Below are 17,525 nucleotides of genomic sequence, written 5' to 3'. Positions count from 1 at the left end.
GTTACTGCCTCTATGCCTCTGAAGACTAAAAAGAGCTTAGGCTAAAAAGCTCTGCAAGCAAAGTCACCTTCTGTTGTCTGTCTAAAGTCTTTTGGGACACAGCTGGTAGTCTAAGCAGTTGTACTGGATTATTTACTGTTAATTTTTACATTTATATTTTCACACTTTTTGGGAAAATAATTTAAATAAACTATTTTCACATAGTGGCACAATAACAGATTATTCTAAAAGAGGAGTGATTTATTTTCCTTTCCAAAGAATACTACACAAATGATTATCAGCCTGCATTAAAACACTGAATACGTGTGGTTTAATGATAAATCTTCATAAAATCATTTAAGCTCTATGATTAAAAATTCATCTTTAAAAATAATTATTAAAATAAAGAAAAGTGATCAGCAGTTCTGGGACTTTACTACATGTTTGCATTTAATTGAGTAAAACATACTGAATTGAGGAAAAATTCCTACCCAGCAGTTTTGGATGGTTGCTGTACAGAGATTGCAGAATGGCACAGATTATTTGGGAGGGAAATATCACTGTAATTCCATACAGTTCATGATATTAATGACTTGAGGAATCTTAAACTGCAAGTGCTGATACATGAACAACTTCACAAACTAGTAAGCTCAAGCAATAGGTAGACTATCAAGCGTTGTGATAAAGCATTGCAGCTGCACTGCCTCAAATCCTGCCTCCCTTCCTGCCACCAAATTCATCATATTCATCAGCTCAGGGATTGCATCCACCTGCAGATGGTAGGACCCTTCCCGGGTACACTGGTGTTCTTGCCTAAGGCTTTTGCACATAGGCAAAGCATCCTCTGACACAGTGGGATGGCCTTACTGGAGGTGACCCCGCACCACCTGCTCCATGTGCAAAGCACGGGGCACTTTGGGTGTGCAGCTCCTCGGTGATCACCTGCTACAGCTCCTGGATTCACGTTACCTGCAGACATGGGAGCCCAGCTCCATCTTGCCCAGCAGAACTGGCTTTGGAAATCAGGAAGATACTAAAATAAGGGCTTGTCTTTCTCTCTGAAAGAGGCACTGAGTGCACACGAAGGATAAAGGGGTATTAAGAATGGCTCTTATTCTGTGTGCTGGCTCGGTGGTGTGGCACTTCTGCAGGCTACTGTTACATGAATTGAAAGTGTATGTCCTTCACCACACATGCAAAATTGAAATCCTGTGCCTGTGTTAAATGTTGCTGATTACAATTTTATTGTTTTAACTGATTCTAATTTATGATATGCATCGATAATGCTTTATGCATATGCCCCAATATCCCTATAGAAAGCAAATAATATTTGAGTTTTCCTTTACTTTATGAAATGCATATAGCTTACATGGTGATTGTATTTTTCCTTTAATCCTGAAAAACATCTCAGTTAAGTTTCATTTGGGAAATTATATTGAATTTTTAAAATGTATTTGCATCTCAGATCAACGTAGAAAGAAAATATAAGGATAGAAACCAACAACTGTAATGAGATGAAGAAAGAAACTATGGCTGTGGAACACTCCAGATGCACCCAGCTGTTATTAGGGGTATTTCTGATCCTTACTCTCACAGAACTAAACTGCTTTCTGACTGCAGATCTATGAGGCTTGTTGATTATGTCTTTGAACTCAGATAGTCCAAGTACATAACAGCTGTTCTTCACAAAGAAATCAGACTTACTAAAAACAACATAAAGAGACCTGCTGGTAACACTATTGCATGTAGTTTCATTAACCAGGCAGAACCATCGTAAACAACTTTATTAAATGATATTACATTATATTATGTGAAAGATGAAATATTCTGAAGCTGGTTCCTATTTTCTTTAACTTGTTTTAATTGCGATCAGAATAAGGACATAAATTGCTAATCATATCACTTTGGATTCATAAAGCACCACAGATCTGCAGCTACAGAGACATATAAGTACTTTTAAATTACAAAGATAGAGAGGAGGCACCAAGGAACACAGAGCAATTGAGCTCTGTGCTGTCAGTGAAAATCCTCTGTGTCTCTGAAACTTATTTATTCCTTTAAGATGACCTGTGACCAGTCTGCTATCCCCCTTATTCCTTAATAAGGGTCTAATCAGAAGCTGGCACTAATATGTGGGGTAATGTACCACTGTACTGTGAGGAAGAGCAGCACTTTGCCTATCCTGATAAGGTGTGAAGGAATGGGTCCCAGAATTGACTCCTGTGGGTGAGAAAAATTTGTTGGTATCGTCTAAATCTCCAGCCTTGAAAGTGCCATGTCCTCATTCATATATAGTCACAGCTTGTAAATGCATTTCCATATTCCTACTCTAAGTGCTATGAGACCAAAAGTGTTTGTCACGTACATTTATGTATAATTAATTATTATTCTGCTCTTGTTAATCTTGATTGGTAATTCATGATCACACCTATTAATATAGTCATTTGGCAGACTGCTCCATTCCTGTGAAAGTACTTACTTGATTAGAAAAGTGAATGAAAATGTGGTTGTAGAAGGGTTCAGGAGCTCATAGCTCTGCTAACTTGGCTGCCCAGGCTCTCTGGGGCACTGGGCACCAGCAGCTGAGAGACAAATGTCTGCAGTCATTTTCAAAACCTGTTATTGGCATGACTGTCCCCAGAACTGATTTGTCCCATGTACCAGGGGACATTGTGGAGTGTCTGAACTAGGTGAACTCCTCCCACATGCACAGACCTTGCTTCTGGGACTATTCTATACTTTTCTGAGGCTACTCTATATTATTTTATATATATTACAGTAAACATGGTTATAAATCAAGGGTGAGAGATGAAGGAAAGTAATTTAGAAGTGCTAAGGGAAGCATCTTTCCCTCTAAGTAGGAAGCACATAGTTTCTTAATCAGTTATCAGATACCATATTATCATATCCCTCTCCCAACTGCATCCACCTTGCAGATTGTTGTAGGGTCCTCAGCATGCTGAACCACATACTCAAGTTGTAAACTCTGCCTCCACTCAGAACTGACTTCCTGGATGCCCTGGTAAGAAGAACTGAAAGGCTAAAATGGTTATCTCTGTCCCATCAGGATTTACACTGGAAGCTCATGTAGTCTGGCATCCCCAGCTCAGAAATGAAGCAGCCTTGGAAAACTGTTTCAAAGACTGGGTGCCAGTTCTCACAGACCTTATTTGAAGTCCACTGTGAACTATCAGTCTCCTTTATACAAGATGAGTAGCAAATACTGAAATCAGGAGATGACAGGTAGGATATTTATAGATTTCTCTTTCATAAAATGAAAAATTAATTAACAACCACAGTGTGTCCTTTCTCAAATGGATATTCAGGCTAAAGTTTTATCTTGTGTGTGATAACTCTATTAATGTTGTGTTACAGTGTAATAATTTGATAACCACCTGGCTTAAGAGCCTGCCACTTTACACTGATTTAAACTGGGGTTCAATATCTGAATCTGTGCCATGTTGCTCTCATGTTCATTAAAGCTCTGTAAGGGGCGAAAATGGACACCATCATCCTCCAAATCTTCATTATCCTTCTGCCTTGTAAAGGCCTCATGTGAGCAGTGTCATTTCTTAATTTGATATGTTCTGTTTTATTTGGCAGGGCACAGTATGTTCAGAATCAGTGCAGATGTTGCCACCAGTGGTAGCACTGACCCCAAAGAGTAACCCTTCCCACCACAAAGAGTGACCAGTCTTATGTTAAAACAACTTTAATACAGCTGACTCTCCATTATCCACTGAAATGGGAACTAGGACAGTAAAGGTCATGGAAAAAACATGGCTCAAATGGTTACCAGACTGCGTGGTGCACAGACAGCTGTGTGGAGCCAGCCAAGATCCACCAGGGATAATGGTGAGCTGGAGGTAACCGGTCCCTGCAGAGGAAAGGCTCTCTCTCCACATCAGTGCTCATTGATCTTGGTTTAAGAAGGAACCAGTGGATGTGGCAAAGCACCAGCCCTCTTGTGAACCCATGTCTGCCTCACTGAAAAAGCTTCTTGGGACCCAGAATGCTGGAGAGAGTGCTCAGATGCCCAGGCAGCTCTCTCTGGGTGTCTCTGTGGCTCAGCACCACCGAGGTTACACTCAGAGCAGCTCCTGCAGACCCTGTGTCAGCCTCTGCACGGGGCTGGAAGTTACACTTCTTTTTAAACATCAGTAAACACAAACCTTTAGCTTCCTGCTTATGAAATGTCCCACTGAATCCACAAAGGTTTTGCATTCAAAACAACTACGCCTTTAATAAGTGCTCTAAATGTCATCCTATAAATTAAGAAGAGGTGTTAGGCAAAGCTCATTTCCCCCCAGTGTTTCTGTTCAGTTATTTAGCTACAATTTCGACAGAAAAGAAGATGCAGTGAGATTCCATAGCTGCACTGCATTAGAAATGCTGTCAAGACTGGCTAAAGATTACTGATTCTGCTTCAGTTGGAATTTGTACAAGTAATGTTATCTAAAGAAGAACCATATGAGAGCAAATTGAGAAGCACAGAATGAAAACTATTAAAGTTTAACCTAGCAGCAAAATATCTAAAAAAGATCATGCATTCAGCAATACATCTGAATATGTGAACATCTGAGATACCTAAGGAGCAAACCAAACCACTCCAGTTTTGATTTACCCAGCCTTAGTAAAAGTCATAAAATCTTCAGAGCATCTCATTCAGTAATGAATCACTTTCCCTTGATAATGCTGCATCTATTAATTTATAATTCATTAAAAAGGACTGATGCTTAACAACAGAATGCATCAACCTTCCAAAGTACAAAGTGGCATAAGCAAAAAGGAAACCTGAATTTTGATAGAGTTATTTGAATAAGTATTATCTTAGCACAGGCAGCCATCATTTAATATGTACCAAATCTGCTTCTCTGAATGCTATTTAGATTAGAAGCACGAGTAGTTTATTTTGAAGAGTGACTTAGACAATAAATTATCTTTACCTGCAAATACTCTGTGGTTAACTCATAATAGCACCTTTTGTTGAATTTTATTTGCTTAAATGTGGGACAGTACTGGCACTCAGCATTAATACTGTTCACTCTACAATCCTCACGCATGTTCCACAAAATACCACAAAGAAAGAGTCATAGGGATGAACTGCCACAGCCTGACATGTGGCAGCAACTAGTGCAGTAAACTGAAGCAATAGTACACCAGAAAAAGAAAGATAATATTGGACAACACTTTCCTCAGCTAAGAAATCATGGGCCTTGTAGTTACAGCACAAGTGGAGGAGACAGGAAATCTGGGATTTATTCTGGGATCTGTCACAGATTTCCTGTGTGGCTTTGAGAAAGTCCTGTGGGGTTAATTTCAGCCATGGGCTTTCTTCCCTTTGAGAGCAGCTTGTACCCACATCTCGACACCCCTCTGCAGTGTGAGCTGATTAACACAACAGGGAGGATGTTACCACTGCAACTTTTGTACACGAGCAACAGCAGAGTCAGGATCTAATACAGGTGAAACAATATGATCAAAAGCAGCCTAGACAATAAAATTCCAAACATTGAGGCAGGCAACATACCCCTTCCTGGGAGCTGCCAGGGAGGGAATAAAAGGAACCTGCATTCCAGCCACTGACTAGCACAGTTGTTACACAGGTGGAATCAGGAAACAGAAATTTATTCTCACTGGAAGCCAAGACTTCATTTCCCTACTGTCTTCCCAGAATAAAAACTGAGGGTAACATACAGGGCTTGTAATTTCTTGAACCTCCTTTTCAGTTTTCACACACAGTACATTCCCCTCCTAAAATCTAACTGCCAGTGCTGGGAACCCAATACACTCATTCTTCCAAAAGACACCTTCCCATACCTTACAGAGTTAGCCCGGAGTTTCCAGTTACAGAAAGTATTATGGTCATTTCAACAGGTCAGTTTTATTTAAAAGGCCTGGGTGGCTTAATGTCTCAGATTTGAACAACACAGAATAAATCCCACATGCTCCTGTTGTGAGCTCATACCCTTTTGAGTTCTTCTGGCTGGAGAGACAGTTCCACCCACTCTCTGAGGACTACCCTAAAATTAAAATAACTAACCCACAACAATAACCCATCTTGTGTTTTAGGTCACATGCCCAGTGCTCTCAGATGATCAGTTTTTATCCCCTATGTTCTGAGCTATTTTGTTTCTCCTCAGTGTTGCTACCTACACGGGAAACAAAAGCTCAAGAGGCTCAGTGTTGCTCTCAGCTTCAGTGTCTGGAGGAAGGTGTTACCCAACTGAATTTCTTACCCATGAGCCCATATGGTTATTAAATCATAGTAGGCATTTCTACTTGTTTCAGTGATGCTAATGATGCTTGGATGCTAACAGAGCATGCTAACTTCATACATTTATAACTTTTGGTTATTTATAGTCAATAAACAAATAAACTCCAATATTTTGGGCAATGGAAAATGCAGCCTAGAAAAGCCTTGATTTGAATTTGATCTGTGTGAAGAATTTAACAAGCTTCTGAAGTGATTTATTTTAGTCTGTGCATCAAATCTTAAACTGAAGAATGACTTGCTTTAACCTTCATTTTCAGAGAAAGATAAGACTGGAATCAGACATTTGGGTCTTACTATAATACTGCATCCCAATCTCCTAAATTATCCTCAAAAATTAAAGATGTGACAATGCCTGGTTGCATCCATGTAACCCTAAATCACAACTTTTGTTAACAAACTATTTTATAGACTGTGATTAAATTTCTAGGAGACCTGAAACCACATTTAACCACTAAAAATGAGGCACCTGGTTTCTCAAAGATATCCAGTTGCAATTCTTCCAGCATTGCTCTCAACTGGATCTGCTGGGCACTTGTGAGAAACTAATCCCTTCACTGACAATCCTAAATGGAAACAAGGGAATGCTGTTCTGTTTGGTCCCATAAGGAGCACAACTCTAGAAAAAAACCCAGTTAGCAAGATAACAGCTTGTGTCCTGAGCTTTAGGCTTAGGTTTGAAATCGAAGTTGATTAGAGAGGTAATGCAAACCTCAAAATCAAAGCTTTATAATAAACAGAAAGGTCAAGATACAAGGCCACATGTTCCTTTTTTCCACTATAAGTCTCCTCCTGGTGTGGAAACAAAACATATTCCTCAAATTGTTTCACTACAGTACAATGGCTGCACCAGCCTGCTCACACCCATCCTGTTCCTCCTCAGCCCCATGCGCAACTTCACCCTCCAAGAGCTCAACACCATGTAAAACTAAAGAGCCTTCTCCTGGTTTGGGGCCAGTTAGCAGCCCTCTTCCTCTTACCTAGCTCCTACAAATACCTACAGGGACATTCCCAGGAACACAACAGGCCTAATTATCCATCAGAACATATGAAGCATTCCATTGAACCTAATCATTCAACCACACCAAGATAATTAACAATGTACTTTTCTCTTTCTAAGGGCTCTAAAGGACACTACAACAAAAACATTCTGGACATAAATTGTCTATTTAAATCCGTAGTGACTTGAGAAAGGTCAAAAGATTTTAGACCCAAGACACAAACCCAACGTCTTTCTGAAGTCTCCAGTTTAAGTTCTACTGCTCTTGGACACAGCACAGATCATGCAAATATCTGTCCCAGTAAAATGCATCTGATTCCATTTAGTGTTTCAATTATTTTTTCCTCTGATGCTGTATCAGAACCTTTATGAATCTTCTCAGAAAGTTGGAAATTCAAGCTTATGGTAAAAAACTCTTCTATGGCGGAGTGTAAGATGCAAGTCAGTCAAATCTCTAGAAAAATTAAGTCATAAGTAAAATATTACGTAATATTTCTGCTGTATGATATGCATTTTGTGTAAGTTTTTATTTCCTCTTTGTAAGAATTCAAATCCATGTATCTTTATGCAAACCTTGCCCACATATATCCACATTTCTAGCACAAGCATTGCTACTTCTTTTCCCTATTATTTTATATAATTGTGTGTTAAATGCAATTGTAACCTACTTGGGATGGTCTTATTTGCCTACAAAAAGTAGAACTTACACAGTTATACACCCTCAGGGCTTTGGGATTCCAACAGATGTGGCAAACCATAGCATTTCTCCTCAAGAGCAAGCACTTCCTGCCCACATTCCACTGTCCCCAGGAATATCAAAACTAGGTTCCAATTTGCTAATACAAAATGAGAAAGACTTTTCACGTTTTCATTTAAGAGAAGAAAAACAAAACGTCTTTATCTTATTGTAGTTCAAATAATGACTCCAAATGTTTAAACCAACCAATCAGTGCTGTGTTTTTATAGCCGTGGTCTGTCCAAAGCACCTTGGGAAGGTTCTATACATGTGCTAATGGCAACAACAGAAGAGCCTCTCAGTCACAACAGTACCAGATTTGTGGCCTGTCTTTTTTTACTGTCTGTTTGTGCAGCACAATGGGTCTCTAATTCTGACACAGATTTCTGGGAATACAGGATAACAAAAACTACAAAAGAAGAGAGGGTGAAGGTGCCATTGCAGTTATGACTGGGGCATTCTAAGCATGGACATGAAGTTCAAATCATCCAGAAGGGATTAGGAGACCAGATTGTTTACCATATAAGAGAAAAATGCAAAGAGTTTTTAATAACCATTTTTTCATGCTGTAACTGCATTTTGACAACAATATAATTTTGTTAAAATATCATAAGAATAGTTTATTATCTCACAGCATTCCTTCAAAATCTAAACTGAGTTCCAGAGAGCTGCACCAAAAAATTAACATCAGAACAATATCCATCTGTTGTCCTTCCTGGACACCTTGATTTACCACCATTCCTATCTAAATTACAGTATAGTCACTTTGTTTTCTTGTATGTTACATTTCCAGATATTTGTATATGTTATAGCAGACAAAACCTTTAAAATATTTTAAATTTTTTTTCATTTACTCTGTCTTTATTGCCATGAAACAGGCCTTCAGCCAGAGTAGATTCTTGTATATCATAAATTTCAACAAGGGTTTGTCATCTTGCATCTTACACCAGCTATTTTTGCTGTGCATTTAGGAAATTACCAAAAATCCTATGTATCTCTTCTAGAAAGGAGAGAAAGCATAATTATCCCTTTCTAATTATTGCACTTTGGCTTCCTTGGAATATTTTTTAGCATCAAGATTTGTTTATGTTCACTGATACATTGGTTAAGTTTATTCTTCATTTATTTTAATTTTATGTTCCAAGGATATTTTACTGAACACTCCCTGTAAGACCTTCAACTGGCCACCCACATCCTGAAATTTTCTCTCTACCTAATCCTGCCTTATGTCATAACACAGTAAATATATGTATATATTTACAAAATACATTTCTTCTAGCAAAATATACATGGTATTTTGTATGTTATTTCCAAAAGTTTGTGTAGCATTGCACAGTGTGTGTGTACAGAAGTGTTAACCCCCCCAAGAATATACACAGAGCTATTGTTGAAAATTTTCATTAAAACTTTGTAAAGGAAGTCCATCTGCCACAGCTCAGGATGTCCTGTTTCTGTGAGGGACTTCGGCTATTGCTTGGCCCTTTTCTCACTGAAAACATAAGTAGGAGATTTGAGAGCATTTAATCTTGCTCCTATTAAAACAAACTGATTTGGAAAGGGTGTTTTGAGGAGTTTTTCCCCCCCAGCTGGGAATCCCGAGGCACAGACACCTCCTCAGACACAGCACACTTAGTTCTGTGTCCCCTGTTCTGCTGTCATCAATGGGAAGGATGGGAGGAAAAATTCTTTCTGGAAGGATGGGACATAATCTGGTCATTGAGATAATCTCAAAACACAGCTGTTGTTCCCAAGCAGTGCCTGTGCCCCGGTTGTCTTTGAAGGCAAAGCCCTGTGGGCTCCGGGCAGTGGTGTGGGCTGTCCCTCCCCTGAGGTGCCTGCAGAGCAGCAGTGCCTGCGAGTGCCACGCTCAGTCAGCACAGCGGGGCCTCAGCACCTCTAACCACCAAGGGATGGGCATGTTCCTCTCTTGCCAGGGGGAAGGAACAGAGCCTTGCCTTCTAAAGTACTGGGGATATAATTTGGGCATAGTATCTGCTCATAACATATATCTGCTTGTTTTAAGAGCCTGATTGCTTTGTAAGGGGATAGAGGCAGCTCTCTGGCTAGTCTGGATTCTGATTTTATTTTGAATTAATGAAAAAAACCCAGAACGTTTAAACCTCAGGAAAATTTTGTCATGATTGATTGGATATATTTGTTTTACTTTAGTACTGCTCTCAAAAATGTTCAGTTTTAATTTTACAGTTGATCAGTTTGCAAACTGCAGAAAGTCCCAAATCTCATTTCCACTAAGCAAGGGCTTGTCCTTATTCGTGTTCCTCACTGAGAAATGAAGGATTATAGCCAGCAGAGGTAACAGTTTACCCCTACACACAGCGGTTCTGAGTACCCAAACCAAAATGTTTTCAGTGGGGACTGGTATCAGACCCAACCAAACAAAACTAAATGCCACAGGGATATGCCCTTCTACCAGAAAAAGAAGAGGAGGACAGAGAGGGACAATGGGTGGAAAAAAGGAAGTGCACGAGGGGTCAAAAATGTCAAAATAAAGCACCAGTGGGGAATATGGAGCAGAGACAAATAGCAAAATAGAAACAGGGGTGGAGAAGGGTCATTAACAAAGGCCCTAAACATCTTAGTTTCCCATTCAGGCTTTTTTTCCCCGATGGAATGACTGCTGGTGTTTGTCACAAGCCAGCAATGGATGCTGCATTAGGATGGAGAAGACAATGAAATAAAGCTGTCCGCTCATGCTATGCCTCTCCTTTGAACATAGAAAGCAGCACTGCCTGTGAGAAGAGAAAGAACGAGACAGTGCTGCCTTCATCCTACACTCATGGATCCTACGGTACAGCAGGAACCACAGGCCATCCCAGTCCTTCCATTTCATGAGTGCATAACATGGAACAGCCTTTTAATCACCCAGAGGCACAGACAGCCTTTCTGCCCCACTAAAAACACACCAGTGGGCAGGAGGAATGTAACATTCTGTAGTGTCTCAGGGATAATGCCCCTCTAACGTTCTGGGTGGGTCCTCATCATTGCAAACCTCCCTCTTGTTTGTACAGCAATAATACAGTAAATGCAAAGTTGTACAGAGGCTCATAAAGGCATCTCATAATTTCATTCTTCTAACAATTATTTCTGCCTGCACTTCCAAAAAGTGAGATAATTAACTGACAAACACAGGGCACTGTTTCATCTTGAGGAAAAGTGACCCACATAGACCAGCTAAGAGAGAGACCTAAAGCAGTGAGGCAGAGGTAGGATGTGACAAGGAAAAGTAATAACACATGACCAAACTCACTCAATCTTTCCCTTAAAGAACCTGTACAGGAATGGGCCCTTTTCCATAACATGTCAGCTTGTGTAAGATCAGTGGCTTTGAAACCACCTCTTTTAAAGTCATCCAAAAGCAATCAAATGCTGACAAAATAATAAGTGGTTGCATTGGTTGTTTTCAAGGTGACTTTTTAGCTCAAAATAAGGGTATAAGGTGGCCATTCCTACCCAACACCTTTTGCTTTTACCTAATTTTTAAAATTCCCATTCTCATCATTGTCATGAAAGTGAATAAAAGGTTATTTGAGGAGAGAGAAGAGGCCAACACTCTCACTGTCATTCCTTCCTTCCAGTTCTAAGACAAGGAGCATGTTGATGATGTTGGGAACTGAAAATTCTCTCTTTTGATAGATTAATCCATTGGGGAGCTTTCTAGTACACCAAAAAAATGAGTAAATGTTCTACTCACCTGTCCAACTCATTAGGAAATGTTCCCCATGCAGTCATAATGCAGGAAAAAAGAAAGTTTGCAAAGTTTTTAGAGTGTAAAAATCGAGCGTTTATACATTTTAATTGTTTTCATAATAAAAGGGCAATATTACAAATATTTTTGAAAGATGAGGATTCTCTTATGTGTTGAGAGACTTTTGCTCCTGCCATTGCCGTGTACGACACACAGCCATACATTGCCATCTAGCGTCCGAGGCCATACCGGGACTAACCTGACAACTCGGAAAGGATATTCCAAATTATTTCACAATAACAAACGCGGATTAGTCTTATTTTTCAGAAATTTTCAGAAACAGTACTATATGATAAAACAATCGCATCTAGTAGTTGAAAAGGCAGACACTATTCTGAACTACCTTTTTTCATCTTTTTGTTTTTGAGTAGCACTGAGGAAATTATTAGGAGAAAGCAAAAGAATGCCTGACTATAAAGCAAGCATCATTTAACCATAATCAGTAGGACATATAATCATATTTAGAGCACATTGCACATATTGTACCAGCATTTAGAAGAAGTTTGATTGGGCCTACAGTAAAAAAAAAAAGAGAGGAGAGGAGGGGGGAAAAGAGTGAACAACTAGTTAAAATGATGCTTTGCTTTAAGGGTAAATATTCAGTCCTCTGGGTTGAAATGTGCACAGAAAATGCACAGTTGATTTTGGACTCACTTATTGAAAACCCTCCAAGCAATAGCCTGCTTAATTTGAAAGTTTCAATCAAAAATTCCTCTGCTTAATTATAAAGTAAATGGTACTTAGGTTGGAAGGAATTCTGCTGCAACAGAGCACACGGGGAAAATGAAGTGATCTCAGTTCTGCAAAACTGTAAAATAAAATCCCAGTGGACTGGCTGCAGCTCAGTAATACCTTGTAAGGTTTAGGAGATCTCTGTGCTGTTGCAGAGACTCCAAGGGGACAGAATTCAACTTGCTTTTCCATGCAACATATATGCTCCCTTTCAGAGTTAGATCCTGAATTTACCTGTGTCCCAAAGTGTTGTGCTTTTAATAAAAATTCAGAAGAAAATAATTGACTCTGTTTAGGGACTGTCATGAAGACCAGAAGGTTTTCAGCAAGTGAAACAGCCCAAGGGAGGGTTTGAACTGAGGGAGAAGGATAGTCTTAGATCAATTTTGGCCAGTTATAAAACGGCATCTTGAGGCTGTAGTTACCTGAAGCTCTGTGACACAATCTGGAGGCTTGCTGATATCAAAAGGAGAAGATCCTGCTTCCATTCTTTTTCCTTGAGAGGCTCTGGCTCTCATTAGACCCTTCTGTGACTTGATTCAGCTCAATAACCTAAAAGAAAATTATTCATTGTTTCCACTTGGATAATAAGCTGAGATTGTTTATGAAAAGACACGATGTGTGTGTATGGAGTGGGTGTAAGGGAAGGAATTAGAGGCAGGCAGCCCAGAAGGGGTGAATCAAAGCAAGGACCAACACATTCCCATTTTGCTGTGCAGTTGTAAAACAAAAAGCATCTAACAAGATACAAACATTTGGACTTCTAGCACTTTTAGCTTTTCATCTTTATTTTCAGTCTGCTCGCTTGCTGGAAGGTTGTTTTTCATCCCTTTTCCCAACAATGAAAGAATTCCACACTGTGTCCCACACACTTATCCCTTTGACAGATGGGGACACTGCCCACAGTGCACAGTGTGGAGTCAGGCCTGTGGGGTTTATGTTTCTGTCACTAAGATTCCTCCTGCCATGCTGGGCTGGGTTTTTTTCCCTTGAAACTTTTTATAAAACCACTACTAGATCTCTCCAGCTACCCAGCAACGTTATTTATTTAGATATGTCATATGGGCCCTCATAAAGACCCAAGCACTTGTTCTAGCCCAAGTGGCACATGTTCATGATCACCCCATGTACTGCAGGATGGCATGGCAAGGCACGCAGGAGAAAGCACTGTGGAAACACAGTGTACAGGTTTCTACCCATACATATAATCTGAAAACCAAAAGGAGCATGAATGCAATTACTCACTCAGTGAACCCTTTTAAAACAATTTGTAAAGAACATACATGTATTTTTTGCCCCAGATTAAGCAGGTGTAGCACCAGTTGAATAATCTTCACCGGCGCTCTTCTGGAAATCATCTGGTGACATCTCGTACTCTACTCAGACAGTTTGTCCAAAAATGGATGGGAATCTTCCTATTAACTCTAGTGGGTGACCCAATAAATGTCAAAAGGATTATTTGGAAATAAATTAGGAAAATAGTCTGATAAATATTTGAACAAAATAATTCTATTTCTGCTTTTGTTTCTTGGTTTTTCTTGATTTGCTTGGGTAGAATGAAAGTAACAAGAACAAACGCAACTTGAAACTGTTCTTGTGAGACAGGCTCTTCACTAAAGAGCTGAATAACTATTTAATCTTGGACCTAAGACATCCTTCATATCAAACAGGTAAACAGAGCTGTTTGGTTGGCAAAAGAAAATACTTCTGCTTAAAACAGTCTAACAGGAATGGCTGAGATTTTAACTGACACTAAATTCTTTTAGCTCTACTTCTGTGAGATGAAAATATCTTTTAATTTTTGAGCCTTTTCTTTCACTCACTTGATCAGGAAGAGAAGATACTGTTGATTTATGTGTTGTTTGTACTGAAGAGCACAGCTGGTTTAGCTCTTCTGTCAGACCCCCAGGATCCTGTCTTTATAATGACTTTTTTAAACACACAGTGGGTTTGCCTAAGCAAATGCAATTTGTATTGCATTCTGCACCCAAAGGATAGAATAAGAAAAAAAAATAGAAAAAAACCCAAACAACCACCCCTCCAGTGCCACCTTTAGGAGAGAGGGGATTCTATTTTAAATGGTGTGATATGGGTAGGAAATAGATTAAAAAAGGTTGGCCTTATCATGCAGGCTATTTAAATATATAATAGCAAGCCAAAGGTACACATTGCCCACCTCAACAACAACAAAGGAAATTAAAAGAAATTATACTGTGAATAGCAAACTACAGGAGCTTCTTTCCAGAAAAAAATAATTTGGGGAAAGAAGAAAGAGGAAGCAAGGTGACAAAACAAATCCTAATAAATCCTGATGAATTCAAAGTAATATGGAAACAGGAAGGCTGAGGGGCAATATGATGAACAATGAGGAGATTTAAAGAAAAATAATTGCACACGCCTGAAGAAGTGAAATTGTGAAAGAATCCCAGAGACAGATGGAGTCTGAGAAGCAAAAAGAACTTGAGAAGGGAATGGCTGCAGTTAACAGTGATGTCTTGGCATCACTAAGCAGCAAGATGGCTACTGTGAGGTAACTTCTAACTGGGAAAAAATAGGCAAACAAACAAAATTATAGAAACTGAACCAGTTTTGGGAAAAAAATAATCTATTTAACTGTAACAAGTCATCAACAGATAAATATATTCATCTGCTTTGGAGGCAACTGAAGAATGAAGTGGTTGTCTGTTAATAAAACCAAATATTACAAGAAAAGGATGAAAGAACCCAAATTTTGCAGTTACCATTGAGTAGCTACTAGAGCAGTTTATAACTAGGAGGATGTGCTTCTGCGTGAAAATTCATTTATAAAATAATTAAATTAAAAACCATAAAATTATACAATAGCCCTGATGAAACTTGGATTTAAAAAAGCAGGAAAATCTCCAGGCTTCTTTGGGAGAGTGACAAAACATGACAAAGTGTAACTAGTAGACATATGTGATTTGGGTTTTTATGAAGCCTTTGACAACAGGCAATACACATAACACACATCTAGGTTTAATCTGGACAGTTTAGAGTTCAGAGGATTCTGTCAGGTGTTAGATTTCAGGGAAAACCGGATAAAAGTACAATTATAAGAAAAAGGTATTAACTACTTGTGCCAGCAACAGGAGAGAAGGGAAATATTATAACTAACCCTTGAATGAAATGGAGAGTGCCATCTTCTCCTAACTTTTCTGTCCCCAGAGAACAAAGCAAACCCACGAATCTGTGAGGATCATTGCTCTGTCCTTCTACTGTGGAAATAAAGAGATGGGATCCATCCCAGCCTGCCCACATGAAACAGTTCATGCTGGACACCAGGTTTAGTTCACAATGCCCTGGCAAGTGCTTGGATTCAGAAGGACAGGACTTGAAACAGTTATGGACCATAGAGGGAGGTTAAAAAACTATTAAGAATGGGGAAAACAACAATTACACAAGCTCTACCTTACTTTGAATAATACTGAATATGTACTATTATTTTTTCCTTGGTAAGTATTTTTAAAAGATAAGTATTACAAGAGAAGAAAGGAATAATAAAATTTGTTTGAAAAATAAGGACTCAATTCAGAGCTTGCTGAAGTTAGGGAAGGACTTTAATGGGCTTTGGCTCAAGCCCTTATAGTGTAGCAAAGAAAACAATATAAACTGAAGTGGGATTTATATCCCTACTATAAATAATGTATGTAATCTCAGCTACTGGAGACAGTCTTTGTATATATCTAATTTATCATTATTAAAGTGAGATTATGGCAGCTTTATGCGAGACAGAGGCAAATCTGGGTCATTAATGGAAACAGTTCATTTACATGATCCGCTGGAACTCCTCAGGCACTTTCATTCCTCCCGTTTAGCCCTCAATCCTGCCCCGCCGTGGCCCACAGGAATACAGCACGTGTGACAGTGGAAGTGTGGCTGAAACCAGACTGAACAGGAGAAATAAAGGGCAAGGACAATCCTTTTGGTTTTGTTGTTTTTCCTTCAAATGGGAAATACAAATGTCAAATAGTCAAGGCACAAATAAAACCTCAAGGGACATTTGCTCTTCAGCCTCTGCTGACTGTTGGCACTTGCCAAAATGGAGAGCACTGAAGAAACAACTTTGAATAATGTTCCATCATTGCCTCTCACTAAGGATATTTACAGAAGTAACAGAAGGCAGCTGGTCCCACAGGATGATAATGCTGCAGCTGAACTCAATTTCTGTAGTTTCAGTGGGCATCTCAGTTATTATTTGTAAAAATGGGCTTTGTCCAGCAGAACCATCCATAACTCTGCCTTCAGAGGTGGATTTGGCCCAGTAGCCTGGGCCAGAGTTCTACAGCCACACTGATCTGCCCCTGCTGCCAAGTACTCACAGGAAATCTCAAAATTAAACAGCTTCAGACAACTATATGGTCTTTGAGATAGAAAATAGCCACTTTGAAGTATGAGCAAAGGTTTATGCATCATCATCATCACCATCATCATCCAAGGAGTTACACAGGGCTCGGGTTGGCAATACAAATCCATGGCCACAGACCTCAAAAGACAATTCCGGATAAAATAATACTGTCTTTGTTAAACAAAATAAACTGATAAATAAGATGCTTGCAGGCAATATGCCTGAAAATAGGCAATCAAATTGCAAATGACCACCCCAACAATTTCACAAAAAAATACCGACTCCCTCGATGTACGTGGGGAAACAAAACCAAACATGTGTAATGTATTATCCCTTTAAAGGCTAATCTGATGATATAATAGAGTTTGTGTCATCTCTCTTCCTTCAGCTCTCTATGCCTTCTCTGTAAAACAACAATTTATCCGTGTAGGTTTAGTAAAAAGAGCTTCCAGCCTGGTCCATTGTGTCCCTCAGAAAAATGTTCCAGAGGATTGCCAGAGTGTTTCTTATCAGGAACAAGAGAACCAGCCATTAATTTTAAAAGGGTCATGTCATCAACTGTGGGCATGTTCACAGCCTGCCTGGGTTCACTCTGTTTATTCTTATAACAAAGGGATGCACAGTTACCAAACCTTACATTTTGTATTTTTCACTGTATTTTTTTCCCAAAAG

The 17,525-nt window shown here is 39.3% G+C and overlaps 1 protein-coding gene across 1 annotated transcript in view; it reads right to left on the bottom strand.

The window, feature by feature from the left end:
- PIK3CB (phosphatidylinositol-4,5-bisphosphate 3-kinase catalytic subunit beta) overlaps window positions 1-17,525 on the bottom strand; it is a 279,429-nt gene that overhangs the window by 259,109 nt on the left and 2,795 nt on the right. The window contains exon 2 of the mRNA XM_027686271.1: window positions 12,913-13,039. The gene's annotated coding sequence lies outside the window, so the exon portion shown is untranslated. The remainder of the gene's footprint in view (window positions 1-12,912; window positions 13,040-17,525) is intronic.

The sequence above is a fragment of the Neopelma chrysocephalum genome, unplaced genomic scaffold (genome assembly GCF_003984885.1).
Source record: "Neopelma chrysocephalum unplaced genomic scaffold, ASM398488v2 Primary Assembly neopelma1_70, whole genome shotgun sequence".
In the NCBI taxonomy this organism is placed as follows: Eukaryota; Metazoa; Chordata; class Aves; order Passeriformes; family Pipridae; genus Neopelma; species Neopelma chrysocephalum.
This window is presented reverse-complemented; position numbering and strand designations above follow the sequence as displayed.